This window comes from Triticum urartu, chromosome 4A, assembly GCF_056163025.1.
Source record: "Triticum urartu cultivar PI428250 chromosome 4A, HENAU_Tu73, whole genome shotgun sequence".
Taxonomy (NCBI): Eukaryota; Viridiplantae; Streptophyta; class Magnoliopsida; order Poales; family Poaceae; genus Triticum; species Triticum urartu.
Genome location: NC_141876.1, coordinates 281,900,733 through 281,914,693, shown reverse-complemented (window position 1 = coordinate 281,914,693; position 13,961 = coordinate 281,900,733).

The following is a 13,961-nucleotide window of genomic DNA, read 5'->3' as shown; positions in this document are numbered from 1 at the left end:
GAACAACACCATCGCCCCCAAGGCTGCGGCTTCGACAACAACTTTGGCATCTTCGCCAAGTGACGTCAAGGCATCTTTGCCTTTGGACGTACGGCATCTTCGCCTACTTCCCATGAGTACGCCTACTTCGACATCATCAAGTCCAAGGCGATCACCTACGAGCAAGGGCGACACTTCCTTTTTCGGAAGCCCCTCAATGGAGATTGTTGAGCATGGGATTTTCCCTTCGACCACGGCGACAAATGATGACTTGAGTGACTTGTGCCACCATATTGAGAGTGAGAGTGACTTCACCACTAGCCCCATATATGAGGAGTTGCCACAACTCCCATGTGAGGAGAGCCACAACCCCCACCACTTGAGTGAGATGAGTGACTCCACCATATGTGAGTTTGAGTGCACCTACCTTGAGGGAGTGAGTGAACCACCACATAGAGAGAGTGAGATAGTTTATAGGTCATGTGAGGCCACTTTCAACTCTAACGACTTGACCTCTACCTCTATTGTGTCTTCTCATTTGGTGCTAGGTCCCATTATGATGATGCGCCGATCCTCGACGACTTTGTCCTTCCTATGGACAAGATGATGGCCATGGTGGAATACGATGCACCCCCCACATGGTTCCATCATGATGAAGATGACCACGACTCGATCTTCGACACCTCACCTACACCACATGAGTGGAGCTCCATAGGTAACATAGGTGATGGTGCTTCTCTTGTCCCACTAGTGGACTATCTTGCAAATGATTGCTTGCACGATGATGATCACCCTATGGATTCATCACATACTATGTCTTGTTTCGATATGCCACCCATTTATGATGAATATGATGATGAGCATGTTGAATTGCCTACTTGTGATGCTATGCTCCATAGGATACCATGTGAAAATTCTTTTGGTCACATCATGTTTGACAATCCTTTGAACTTGTCATATGCTATGAGTGAGATATCCCATATTGCATCATTTCAATCTCAACATAGTAACTATGCTTGCCCCATTAAAATAAATCCTATTTGCTCATATGGCATAGATGACGAGATGATGGTCATTGGCTTTTGTTTCTCTTGCGATGATATTGCTATGCTTCCTTTGCAAAATTTGTGCAATTCATCTCATATGCCATGCCATGAAAATTATTGTGTTTCACATGATTACATCCCTTGTGTGCACCACATGCATACCATTCCTCACAATGCTCTAGATATTGCGAATAATGCATTACATCCTTTGAGTCTCCATTATGCTATACATAACAACAAACCTTTCATGATGGATGACATGTTTCTATATCATGCAACTCATTTATTTGAGCATTGGATATTTTGTGCTAACCAACACAAGCACGTGCGCATCATGATGGATGATGTGTACATCTACCACGCACACACAATTTTCCCTTTGTTTTTGTTGTGTGTAGGTACTCATGTATACTCGTCAACCTCTCAATCCCAAGAGTTGACGAAACGAGCTCTTGAGAGCAATGACGATTTGGGATCCCGTGGATTGTCCTTCCTACCATTCTCTTCGCGCAAGGACTACGCGCATCTCTTCTACTTGGCTCTCACAAGGCTATGGGTTATATATCACTTGTTACTTTATGACCACTGTATCTTGTTCACTTTGCATGCTATGCCTCTTTACATGATTTTGCCATGCAATCGTGACCCTTGCTTGCATCGACCCATGATTGATCCTTGTTGCTATTGCCATGTTTATCATGTGCCTCATGCTATTGTTGATTCCTGTGTTGGAAGAGTCATGATGTTCCATTGCTATTTACCTAGGACTTCTTGCCAATACAATGATGATACCCTCCTCATATCTTGCTATCATGCTTGTGATATGTCATGTGAATTATTCATGCCCACTATTTGTACACATGACATGCTTGCCATGATTCCTTCTAGTATGTTGCATCTTCGCACTACTAGCTTGCACTACTTGATCACTATGATTGCCTCACACATGATGAACAATTGCTCTTTCTATTGTGTTGAGTGCCACTCTATATTCACTACACCCCGCACACATTATGCTTGGATTGTCTTGCACTTGCCCCAATGTTTTTAGACATCTCATTATTTTTGGTGTTGTGAATGCTTCATATGCATACCATAGACCATTTGTTGAGCGCCTTATGCATGCTTTCTATGAGTTTGAGGTAGATGCTTATTCTCTTGACACACATATTTGCATCGCTACCTCACATTTACATGCTTGTTTCCATGATGTCCTTGATTTCACTCAATTTATGTGCTTTCATGCCATGTCACAATCCTTTGTTACACCATATGCTATGCATGATGACAACACTTGTTGGGTGAATCACCTCTCGAATGCTTGGTTTTGCTCTAATGCCAACCAAATTTGCTTTTCCATGTGCTTGTTGTCTTTGCTTCTTTTGAAGGAATTTCAAGAGGGTGCGACATTGGAGAGTGCCCATTTCAAGCTACAAGAGGACGAATGCTTGGTGATCGTCAACTTATACATGGCGACATCATCTCTTTCCCATGCTGATATGGTTTATGATCCGAGGTCGGATCTTTCCCAAGGGGGAGGGGATGATGCGGAGCATCCTATGGACATCACCATGTTCACCTTCATTGCACCTCAAGCCCCAAGTGGACCTACCGGACTTAAGGTGAACTCGCTCCTCTTCAAGATTTACATGAATATCCATAGGACTTGGTTGCTACCTCACCATGGATCATTGCGCATCACTAGGTATGAGGACGACCACCACCAAGCAGTTGAGGAGCATCCCGGAGGCCAAGGAGAAGGACCCCAAGGCCACAAGGAGGAAGAAGGAGTGCTACAAGATCAACTCTGCACCTCCCAGGCGACCCCGTGCCCACGGGCCTCTAAGACCCCGTGCGCACGGACTACACAGGAAGCTGGCGCTGGAGCACCCCGTGCGCACGGGCTTGTACCGTGCCCACGGGACCCCCGTGCGCATGGGCCCAACTTACCCCGTGGGCACGGGCCCTACAGGATGGACGGCTGTGATTGCTGTTTGGGCCTCCTCTTCGTCCACCTCGTCCCTCACCTCCAGCCACCTATATATTCCGTACCTAGACCATTTGTTAGGGATAGCAAAGTATATGAGATGATTATGTGAGCTTTGCTCCTTGTACCCACTCCTCTAGGAGATCATGACCTCCTAAGGGAGAAGATCCACTTGTGGATATCAAGACCCCACATGTGGGAAGGATCCCCATCATAGGATCATCAAGACCTCTCTTCTCATAGGATTGGGATGAACTAGTATCTGTATCTTTCCTTTGTTGTTCTTGGATCATTGTGACCTCTTGTATGTTCTTGGATCTAGCATATGTGTGATTGGATCTAGTCAATTGAGTGTTTCCTCTTGTTTTCTCTCTTGTGTTCTTCTTGTTCTTGGGGATTCCCCCTCCAATTCGTGAAAGATCCACACTTAGGGTTCCACCCTACAACACCTTACTTTTCTGATCGGCTTTCAAGCTAGCTTTGATAAATGTAGGCCTCAGAATACTTCCATCACCAATATCAATTTCTTCAAGTGGATCAGCCGATGAGAATCCCTGTCCAAGCTTGTCCATGTTATCAAAATCTTCAATAGTTTCATGCATATCGTTCTTTTCGGAATGATTCTCCTCTGTGCGTCTCTGCAGCCACTTAATACTGTCATCTTTATTCATCATTTATATAGATAAATCATTAAGCCGAGCTACGTTAGCCGGCTGTGCATTTATAGGTACAAAACCATCTCTACCAATACTAATGTAATCATAGTCTGGTAAATCCCTACCGGTCAAACAACGCATCTCACCGTGTTGCCAATCAACCGGCGCCTCCATGAAAGAAATACAAGAAGAATTGTCCGCCTCTATCACCTCAACATCATCATTAACCCACTGAATTAAGCATTGATGAAGAGTAGAAGGAATGCAACAATTTGCATGAATCCAGTCGCGTCCCAAAAGAATGTTATACCGTCCTTTGACATCGACAACAAAAAACGCAATTGGCAACGTTTTGCTTCCGACTGTGATCTCCATAGAAATAACACCCTTAGCCTCGGACAATTCTCCTAAGAACCCACTAAGTCCCATGTTGGTCTTTATTAACTCACTCTCTTTTCGGTTCAGTTTAGAAAATACCAAAAAGGGCATAATATTAACACCTGCACCACCATCAACAAGCATGCGAACAATAGGCTTACCGTCAATGTGATCTCTGATAAATAATGGCTTTAGGTGCTGTCCATGCTTCTCTGGTTTCTCAAATGTAGCATCCTTTGGGCCAAGAACAAGTTCAGCAATTTCAGCCTCAGGCGCGCGAAATTCAGCAGGCAATGCGAACACCATATTAACATCCATATCAGTTGGTACATCTTTATCATTCTCTGAATTTTCTGCAATAATAGTGTCATCCGTATTTTTATTTTCCTCAGCTGCGATGCGCTTCTCCTTCCAAGTTGTTGTGGTTATCATTGGTTTATCTTGATTGAACCATTTATCATGCTTCTTCTTAGCTATCTCTTCCTTTATTTCCAATGTCCGCAGTCGCTGTACACGTTGTTTCTGAGTTTGAGTAAGTCCCTTTGGGCACCACTGAGGTGCTGGTTTAGTTCCTGGCGCAACTGATTTAATTTTGCTGCCCCCCCCCCAGATCCTTTGGCCTGTACCGACGTATTGTTCCTCCTGGGATGAATATTTTGTCTTTAGCCGACAAACTTCCTTGCTGATCATATACTTTACTAGCATTATAATTATGACCGCGTACATTGCTGGAATCCCAACGTGTGCATGTGTTGCTGTTGTACTTCAAAACCGTTGGAGGCAAACTCTTGGACGTTCCTGTGCAACAATTCTTTATGACCAAATCAGCTTGTGTGCTAGCCGATTTAGGCTTCTGAATAGTATGTGAGGATATAGCATCTGGCCGTGCATGCGGGTCATGCCTAGAATTAGTTTGCTTTTCAAATTGATTAGACTGGCCAGCTTGCTGCAAGTTTACGCCATTACTTTTCTCCTCTGTACCGAGAGCTTCTTTTGAGACACTGCTTGTTTCTGTACAATTGAGAACACCTTCATCTGACTGGTAGTCCGCTATTTTCAGACCATGAGCAGCATCTAAATCATCTGAATTTTTTGTCGCTTTAGTTTCAGCATGCTTCACCGGCACCCACACGCGCTTGTGACCACCCTTATAGTTTTTGTCATCTGCATTGCGTACTGGTGATCTACTTCTCGAATCTCGATGGCATTATGTGATCTAGCTTCCTCATCGAACCGAGCCCTTTTCTCATGCATATTTGGTCTGAATATGGGCCTCGACAGAATCCATCCTGGCGGAAAATAACCTGCTGGCCCTGTAGGATATGGCGCCCAAGGATTAAATCCCCATGGAGGAAACTGTGGATACATCGGAGGTACACAACCCCAATATGTTGGCTCCACTACATAATATGGCTGCTGGCTCATGAACGTTGTATCCAGAAGGAGATCTAGGACGCTTATTACCTCCGAGCTGATTAAACACATTGTTGGCCTTACGTGAGGTATAGTTTTCCAACAACATGCTAACTGCCGGCTTTGGCCTTGGAGCTTGTCTCCTTCCTCCGTTGACTTTCCACACTCCTATTTTTGGATTTTTTTTGGTTTAATTATCCTTGGAGGAGCACTGTTATCAACAACATTTTTCTTTCTTGAGGATTCGTTCTGATCCGACCGAACAAGCATTTTTTTACTCTCAAGCTCGACCACATTGATAGGAAAAGGGTCACTGTCGAGCTTCATCTTAGAACCTTCTGTAAACGTCAATCGTCCTTCATTGATGGCCGATTGCACCTGTCGACGAAACATGTTACAACCATTAGTAGCACGAGAAAAAGAATTGTGCCACTTACAATAAGCTCTTCTACCCAATTCTTCTGGAGGTGGAATTACATGACCCTCTCTCACTCTAATTAATTTATTTTGCGGTAACATATCAAAAATTCTATCACACTTGCTTACATCAAAAGTATATTTAATTTCGTCTCTTCTAGCAGGTGTAGGTTTCAAAGCAGAACATGCAAAAGTTTTTGACTTTGGCGCTTGAACCCATTCGGCTACACATATATTAACATCATCCTCACTAGCTGAATCACTATCATAATCTAAGGCATTAACCGCATGATTATCTTTCTCTTTATTTCTGTTATCTTTAAACTGGCTATATTGTTTAATTTCCTTAGCCCGGTTTTCTTGCGCCAAATCCTTCTGCAAAACTTGGTTAACATCTAAAAATTCTTGCCCTTCTAGTTTATCCTTAATATGAGCGAGTAAACCCGAAAAGGCAAGATCGGCTAAGTCCTTTTCGGCTATGGTCAAGCTGAAACATCGGTTTTTGACATCCCTAAACCTCCTAATATAATCATGAACATGCTCATTATATTTCTGCCTAACCATAGTTAAATCTGAAAGCTGAAGTTCTGTTTCACCGCTATAAAATTACTTATGAAATTTTTGCTCCAATTGTGCCCATGTTGAAATAGAATTAGGAGCAAGCGATGTAAACCAAGTAAATGCAGTACCGGATAGAGATAAAGGAAATAATTTTAATCTAAAAACATCCGATACGCCGACCTCGCTGCATTGTGCTAAAAATTGTCCTACATGCTCAAAAGTAGATCTACGATCTTCCCCCGTAAATTTAACAAAATCTGGAATTCTAAAACCACGAGGATATGGTGTCGAGTCAAAGTAATCAGGGTATGGTTTTTGATATGCACGTGCTCTACCCTTAGGTTCTAAACCAAATTCTCTAAGTATATTAGCAAGCTGATCCTTCAATTATTATTGGGCTGTAGAGAACTAGCTTGTGGAGCAGATGGAACACCAGCACGTGGTGGAAATTCTGGCAAAGGAATTGGAGCATGCGAAGTTTGCAATGAAGACCCACTAAAATATGAATCAGGAACCGGCCCATACGGAACCCCGGTACCAACAGGCAGCAGTGGTGGCGTACTATATGCGACTATCCGATAACTAGGCTGTTGCATATTAGAATTAAACCCAAAACTTCGGTTATTGCTATTGTGATTTTCTGGAACCGAAGTCGGAACAATAGGAGCAGTAGTACTAGGAACAAAATTATTAGCCGAACTACCAACACAGTCCCGGCCATCCATATTATTGTTTAAAGGGACGTGAGGCTACATAGCATTAGCCGATGCACTAGGAGTATGTATATTACTTGGCAAATTGTTAAATATGCTACTGTCTGGTGGCATCGGTCTTTTTCCTGAATACTCATCATTGACTTGCAGCACTAATGAGCATACATGACCAGGTAAACAATTTCCAAGATCTTTATTAAACTGCACCTTAAATTCTTCAAGTCTATTACCTACTGCTTAAGTAATTGTACGTGTCGTATTTTCCATATCAGAACCATATTTACTAGCTACGGATACATCAATTAGATGAGCAATTTCTTCGGTTGTGTTTTTTACCTGAGCATCGGAAGGGCTCAGAACTACCTTTTTGATGACGTCGTTCCTCGTCTTCGCGTATCCAGCCAACTTCAGCTTCCACCTCTCAACCTTTTCTTTCTCAAGCTCCTCTTCAAGCTCGTGCCGAACATCTTCCGACAGATCGCCGAGTGTGACGGTGATGAAGTTCTCCGGGTCGATGTCGCTCCCGTTCTTGGACTCGGTACTCATCGTGTAGCTCTTCTTCTTCTCTTCCCCAGCGGAGTCGCCAGTTGTGTTGGCACACGAAATCGCCGCGCAACACCAGGATATTTGTCGTGCTTTCGTGACGACGAACGATTGCTTTACGAGCAAATCAACACAGATTTCCTCGCTTTCGTGGAGGAGAACCGGCCGCTTTCCAGACAAAACGGCAAAGATCGCCAAACCCTAGGGCTTTTAGGGCTCGGCAGAAAGTAGTGACAAAAAATAGACGTACATGAAAAAGTAGATTATTTTGTTGATAGATCGATTGTTGGGGGGTTTTCCAATCGGCCGTGGCTTATATAAGGCACGCGGGACTTGGCGTACACGGTGACTTGCCGTACAGGAGTACAACTCCAAAACTAGAACCGAATTGGACTTGATTCGGTTACCATGTAGCACACGCCTACAGAATCTACATGCTATTGTGTATTAGGCCATATACACGTACAAGGACTAAATATTCCGGCCATGTCGCTATCACACCAGATAATTATGATTAATAATCCTTCTTGTGTTGTTGCACCTTCACGTCCATTACTTGATCGCTCATGTCCAAGACTTGTCCTGACTAAATATCTTTGCTAGCCTGATCTGCCTCTTCAGCATATGTATTGTACTATGATCCAAGCCTACATTTTAAACTAAATAGCAAGTGCAAAATATTTGTGTCAGCCAATAATCTAACCATAGTCATTTAAATTAATTTAGCCCATAAAATACCTAGTAGCCAAATTATACATTCAACAGATGGTTCGATTTATGAAGGGCGTGCATGACGACATAAATCAAATCTTCTTAGATTTTAACTAGGGCACGGTGAGACCATACCATGGCACCATGCCAGGCTTCATGTTTTTCAAGCACATATTTCATTGTTCTATAGTTGATAACCTAGTAAATGACGCGTTTGTGGTTGACTATTGCCACGCATTCCATTGAAATCTCTACCCATTCCTTGTAGAAGGCTTGAGAAATTACTAAATACCATGAGTATGGTTTTTCCAGACCTTTCTTGTGCACCTTTTCAAGCACCAATTGTTTGAATTTGAATTATGTGCATTAATGCCTACTAAATGCACATAATCCCCTAAATATTGTAAATGAACCCGGAAAAGTGTCAAATTTGAACACGGTGATTAGCAAGGTTTATGTTCATTGTAGAAGAAAACTCATGGATGAAGGACAAAGGAAATTTGGATTCCCATTCAATCTCTGTGATTTACTATCGCACACGATTCATCTCCGTCACCTCTACGAACCGTGGGTGTTCACTCACGCATGCAAAATGAAAAAAGAAAATCCTTGCCCACTTCGTCCCCACTCACTCACCGTGGAGTCCTCCGCAACTCTGCACCCTAAACTTGACGGCTGTTGGCGGCGGGCGTAGGTCACGCTTCAAACAGCACAGGATTTCGCCCCTACCGCTTTCCGCCACCTATCTGCACCGACATTCTAGACTCTGGTCCACTGGGGTTTTCTGCGGGATTGGGCCAGGGATATTTCTCATGGAGAAGGTAATCAACTTAATTAGCAAAATATTGACTCATCTCTTATCGCGGTCCATCCGTCGCTGTTAATCAACCGACGGAAATCGTCGTGGAATCATTTTTGTTCTAGCGGATTCGTGGGTGTTCATTCATGTGTCCACAGTGCGAGCACAAATTGGGCAACTGTGGTCGTGGCCAGTCGGAAACGAAGTTCAATCTCACCATTCCGAATGTTCAATCTCAACCAACCATGGTCGGCATGGCCTAAATTTGTGAACATATACCGTCTGTTGCTACATTATCTATATATTTGCATCAAATCTTTGTTACATTATCTATTTTTAATTCTATATTTTTTTGTACTTTGCTTTCATCTATATATTGATCTGTTCTATTAGTTACTCCCATATTTGCATCTTGCTCTATTATTTCACTATATCTAATTTACGATCTTAATTTTCATTTCAAACAGTACACCCCTTGCTTTGCAAGAACAGGAGTAGAAGGAAATCTTGGGCTTTACTTTGCTGATAACTCCCAGGATGTCATATTGACAACGCAGCATGGATTTACAATGACGGTTAGCGTAAAACTTGATAAAGATGGTCACTTCTATTTTAATGCGGACCTTTGGAGAAAAATGTCTAAGTGTTATGAACTGAAAGCTGGCAATAAAATTCTAGTGCGAGCACTACAGCCTAGTCTAATTAACATGGATGTTTACTTCCCCAACGTCATTAGCCGATCAAAGTCTGGTCGAGGTTAGTGTCCTTTCAACTTTCTCCATGCTATCATATTACTATTTAAGCAACCAATTGATCACTATTTAAGCAACCAACTGTGATATCATATTCTGACTCCGTTCCTAGGTAGTAACAAATTCTATTTACCAATTTATGCACCTTTCCACCTTTTAAGCAGGATATGTTGGATGCATAGTGAACGATCTGTATATTACTAAGCCTACCAAATTTCACTGGAGGGACTTAGCATGCCATAAACTTTGTTGATAATCCGACAGAGATAGCACAGTGTATGAACGCTGGATTTTGGATGGGATTAATTAGACCCATGGTGCACACACTGAACAAGACCAATTGTGTGCACAAAACGCTAGTAAAAAGTCTTATTTTAATGTTGATGCTCATAAACTATATATATCTTCAACGATATGTTACAATTGTTTTTTATTCTACATGTCAACAGAAATTGCCCCCTGTAGCAGTTCCTGGAACGATTTCCCGACGTGGTCAAATTACACTGGTGCCTACTAATAACGCCAAAGTGATTGCAAGGTACTGCATTTCTCGCAGAAATGGAACCATTCAAATTAACAAGTTCTCACTTCTCGTGGCAATGCATCCATATTGGAAAATTGGAGACACTGTTCTACTGATGCTCTACCAAGGCACAGGAGGGCTCTTCCTTTTCATTGACGAGATGTTGAGTCACCGTGATCAAGCTGCTTCCAGTGGATAGTTGTGGTTGTTAGCCCTCAGCCTCTTAAAATGTGCTAGTTGTCACTATATATGTTAAGTATGTAGATATGGACCACATGGTTGTTGGCCCTTAGCCTCTTAAAATGTGATAGTTGTTACTATGCTAAGTATGTAGATATGGACCATATGGTTGTCAAAACCGTGTTACGAAGATCCTCCGTTTGTCGAATAGTGTAACCACTATATATATGTTACTCAAATGTTGTTACTCAAGTTCATAAATTTTAATGGAAAGTACTAGTATCGTACATAGTTCATTGAGTTTAAGCGTGTGCCCAATGTCTAGAAGGCATTTGCATATTAACTATCCATATTGCAAATTCACACACATGTTAACAAAAGGAAACGTATATTTAACATACTTATCATTGCACACGAGTACTCCCAGATGCATCGTGTGCGATACTCCTAGCCACCGCAAGCAACTAGTTTGCATTTTTCAAAGTTTTTTGTACACACAGGATCGCACACGAAGTAACTGTAATGACCGCCTGTGTTGTAATTTCTCATCACAAACAGTTCATCCGAGTCAGCTGTTTGCCACATATTACACACATCTTGTTTACACGACTCGTTTGTATTCTTTTGGCTCATCGCAAACAATTCATCCATGTGAAATGTATGCCGCATATCACACACATCTTGTTAAGTTGAACCGTTTATGTTGTGTTCCCTAATCGAAAACTGTAACATCCCAAATTTTCAATTTGGAATGTTATACATAGATCATTCATGCATATCATATTTTATTGCATTTTCATTTTGTGATCCTCGAAAGTCGAAGCAACTCAAGGACCCACGGAGAGAGTTGGGGATTTCACGTTTTTCATATTTGAATTTTATCAAATATTGAAACCGGGAGCATTTTGGTTTTAATAATTTTTTTCTTCGAAAATATTTCTTATTAAAATATATGAGAGGAGATAATATGACTTCTCCAATATAAATGAGATATTGGACAAAAAATATTAAAATCAAATGAATAATTTTATTTGAATTTTATTTGCGATTTTATTTGAATTAGAAAAAAATATGAATTTTTTTAAAATTGCATTTTAGGGGCCAAGAAAATGTTCATCTTGTTCTAAATATTTTATTTAGACGGTGAAAATTTGTTTTGGTATTTTTAGATTTTTATTTTATTTTCTAGGATCTTTTCGGGCGAATTCTGGTTTAAAAAAAATCCCGCCGGACCGGAGTGGGCCGAGGCCCAGCTGGCCCAGCCAGCGCCGCCGCCTCCCTCACGTGTGCGAGACGGACTCGCCAGAGTCCGCCTGTGCCATGCCGCTGCGCCGCTGAAAGTGCAACTATCCCTAGGTGGTTTTGGTAATTCATAATAACATATAGCTCATTGAGCTAATGCTATTCCAAGATGACTATTTCAGGAAAGCTCAATGATTGGCATGGAATGGATGTGAAAGTGGAACCCTCAAAATGCTAAGGACAAAGGATTGGCTCAAGCTCAAAAGCTCAAGACTCTTCATTTTATATTTTAGTGATCCCAGATCACAATGAGTCTTGAGGAAAAGCCAATACTATCAAGGAGGGATGAGGTGTTGCTTAATGAGCCTCTTGCTTCATGTGCTTAGTGATATGCTCCAAAACCCTCAACTACTTTCCCATATCCACATATGACCTAAACCCTAAGCAAAACTCGGTCCTACCGATTCTTTCTATCCGGCGCCACAGAGTTTCACTTGTCATAAGCCACTGCCAAACCCTAGCAATTCGGTTCTACCGATAGGGATCTCGGTCTCACCGAGATGGGATTGCAAACTCTCTGTTTCCCTTTCGTAACTTTTAGGTCTCACCGAAAGAGAGAATTGGTCCCAGCGAGATTGCAATGTAAATTCAGTGTTTCCTTTTTGTAACTTTTCGGTCTCACCGAAAGAGCAAATCGGTCCCACCGAGGTTGCCTGACCAACTCTCTGGTTAGCTTATTACCAAAATCGGTCTCACCGAGTTTGTGTAATCGGTCTCACCGAGATTACGTTATGCCCAAACCCTAACCATATCGGTCCTACCGAGTTGCATGTCAGTCCCACCGAAAATCACTAACGGTCACTAGGTTTACCTTTTCGGTCCGACCGAGTTTGTTGATTCGGTCCCACCGAGATTGGAAAACTATGTGTAACGGTTGGATTTTGTGTGGAGGCTATATATACCCCTCCACCTCCTCTTCAATCGTGGAGAGAGCCATCAGAACACATACACAATTCCAACTCATATGTTCTGAGAGAGAACCACCTACTCATGTGTTGAGACCAAGATATTCCATTCCTACCATATGAATCTTGATTTCTAGCCTTCCCCAAGTTGCTTTCCACTCAAATCTTCTTTCCACAAAATCCAAATCCTATGAGAGAGAGTTGAGTGTTGGGGAGACTATCATTTGAAGCACAAGAGCAAGGAGTTCATTACCTACACACCATTTGTTACTTCTTGGAGAGTGGTGTCTCCTAGATTGGCTAGGTGTTACTTGGGAGCCTCCGACAAGATTGTGGAGTTGAACCAAGGAGTTTGTAAGGGCAAGGAGATCACCTACTTCGTGAAGATCTACCGCTAGTGAGGCAAGTCCTTCGTGGGCGATGGCCATGGTGGGATAGACAAGGTTGCTTCTTCGTGGACCCTTCGTGGGTGGTTGCTTCTTCATGGACCCTTCGTGGGTGGAGCCCTCCGTGGACTCGCGCAACCATTACCCTTCGTGGGTGGAGCCCTCCGTGGACTCGCGCAACCGTTACCCTTCGTGGGTTGAAGTCTCCATCAACGTGGATGTAGGAAAGCACCACCTATCCGAACCACGGGAAAAACATCCGTGTCTCCAATTGCGTTTGAATTCTCCAAACCCTTCCCTTTACATTTTTGCAAGTTGCATGCTTTACTTTCCTCTGCCAATATACTCTTTGCATGCTTGCTTGAATTGTGTGATGATTGCTTGACTTGTCCTACAATAGCTAAAATCTGCCAAGAACTAAAATTGGGAAAAGGTTAAGTTTTTATTTGGTCAAGTAGTCTAATCACCCCCCTCTAGACATACTTTCGATCCTACAAGTGGTATCAGAGCTTTGGTCTCCATTTGCTTTGATCTCCATAGCTTTTGGTGGTCATAGCCTTGGTTTCACAACCTAGGAGAGTATGGCGTCTAGCGAGGGAAATTATCACCGTAGAGGTCCTTACTTTGATGGTACTAATTTTGCTAGTTGGAAGCATAAAATGAAAATGCATATTCTTGGACATTACCCCGCCGTTTGGGCTATTGTGTGT